This window comes from Etheostoma cragini, unplaced genomic scaffold (assembly GCF_013103735.1).
Source record: "Etheostoma cragini isolate CJK2018 unplaced genomic scaffold, CSU_Ecrag_1.0 ScbMSFa_1080, whole genome shotgun sequence".
Lineage (NCBI taxonomy): Eukaryota > Metazoa > Chordata > Actinopteri > Perciformes > Percidae > Etheostoma > Etheostoma cragini.
In genome coordinates, this window is record NW_023265097.1 from 1 (window position 1) to 2,153 (window position 2,153).

General features: G+C 41.1%; 1 long non-coding RNA gene across 1 annotated transcript; it reads right to left on the bottom strand.

The window, feature by feature from the left end:
• Window positions 1-376: 376 nt before the first annotated feature.
• Window positions 377-1,876, bottom strand: LOC117939775. The gene is made up of 3 exons (XR_004655659.1): window positions 1,785-1,876; window positions 1,386-1,543; window positions 377-441 (listed from the first exon to the last, which is right to left on the bottom strand). It is a non-coding gene; the product is annotated as an uncharacterized LOC117939775 (long non-coding RNA).
• Between the last annotated feature and the right edge of the window lie 277 nt (window positions 1,877-2,153).

A 2,153-nucleotide genomic window follows, 5' to 3' on the forward strand; every position in this document is an offset into this window, starting at 1 on the left:
TTATTATTATCATTATAATTATTATTAATACTTTTATTATTATTATTATTATTATTATTACTTTTATTATTATTATTACTTTTATTATTATTGTTATTATTGTTATTATTATTACTTTTATTATTATTATTATTATTATTATTACTTTTATTATTATTATTATTTTTATTATTATTATTACTTTTATTATTATTATTATTATTATTACTACTATACAGACTTTATTTTGGTTTATTTTGATTTATTTATTTATTTATTTTGTTTAATTTTATAAATTTTAATTAAATAAAAGACAAAAGGAAAATTTTATTTTTTTAATGTTTTTAATTTTTTTAATTTTTATTTTTTATTTAACTTAAAAAAAAAATATTTTCCAGTAAACTTCGGTGGTAAAGTTGTAGTTTTTACCTGTTGCATCCAGACAGCCTGGGTCCAGAACACCTGCACACAGAGACACAGACACAGAGACACAGAGACACAGAGACACAGAGACAGACACAGAGACACAGAGACACAGAGACACAGACACAGAGACACAGAGACACAGAGACACAGAGACAGACACAGAGACACAGAGACAGACACAGAGACAGAGACACAGAGACAGACACAGAGACACACACAGAGACACAGAGACAGAGACAGACACAGAGACACAGAGACACAGAGAAAGAGACACAGAGACACAGAGACAGAGACAGACACAGAGACACACACAGAGACACAGAGACACAGAGACAGAGACAGACACAGAGACACAGAGACACAGAGACACAGAGACACAGAGACACAGAGACAGAGACGGAGACAGACACAGAGACAGACACAGAGACAGAGACAGAGACACAGAGACAGAGACACAGAGACAGACACAGAGACACACACAGAGACACAGAGACAGAGACAGACACAGAGACACAGAGACACAGAGACACAGAGACACAGAGACAGAGACAGACAGAGACACAGAGACAGCGACAAAAAGACAGAGACGGAGACAGAGACAGACACAGAGACAGAGACAGAGACACAGAGACAGACACAGAGACACAGAGACAGAGACAGACACAGAGACACAGAGACAGAGACACAGAGACAAAAAGACATAGACAAAGACGGAGAAAGACACAGAAACAGAAACAAAAAGACAGAGACACAGAAACAAAAAGACAGAGACGGAGACAGACACGGAGACAGACACAGAGACAGAGACGGATTTCCTTTGATATTCATGATTTTCATCAAATTTGACTATTTCCAGAAGACATTTTTCATTAAATATGACTTCAACTAGATAAAACCGTGTGGACGGAGACACATCTACAGACAGAGACACTCGTTGTGTCCCTGTCCCTGATTGGTCGTCCCTGCAGGAGGACTCTCACCCGTCGATGCAGTCCTGGTGGCAGGTCTGGCACTGGCCCGTCCCGTCGGGGTATTTCCAGATCAGCGTGTCTCCGTCTCCCGGGACGCTGTGGGGACAGACGGGGACGCAGTGGGGGCCGTCTTTAAAGTGGGCGCACTGGGAACACTGGTCTGGACCCTGCAGGGAGGGGGGACAGGGAGGAAGGGACAGGGAGGGGGGGGGACAGGATGGGGCAGATGTTCAGTTTAATATGATTTTACTCAGAAAAGAGCAAAAAATCTTCATATTTCAGTGTGTGTATGTGACTTTTTTACTGTGTATGTGTCTCTTTGTCTGTGTGTGTGTGTGTGTGCTTGTCTGTCTTTGTGTGTGTGTGTGTGTGTGTGTGTGTGTGTGTGTGTGAGCAGTAATAACTGACTGGTCCGTGGCAGGTCGGGGTCCCGGTCTGCAGCAGACACTCAGAGTGACACTGGACACAGCTGCTGTTCACCTGAACCTCTCTGGGCTCGCTGGGGAGACACCGGGACACCACGTAAATAACATGAGAAGGTGTTAGATAATAACAGACTCTGTCTATTATACTCAGAAATATTCCTAGAGCAGTATATCTCCACCAGACTCCATGTAAATAATCACTACTTTTAGCATTGTATAACACTTCTTGGTTCATTTTTCCACTTTTCCAACAATCACCGCTCTGGTCCAGTTGGAAACTCTTAATTCACCCATTTACATGTGGAGATATGCTGCTCTATACACGCTAAAAGTAGTGATTATTTACATGGAG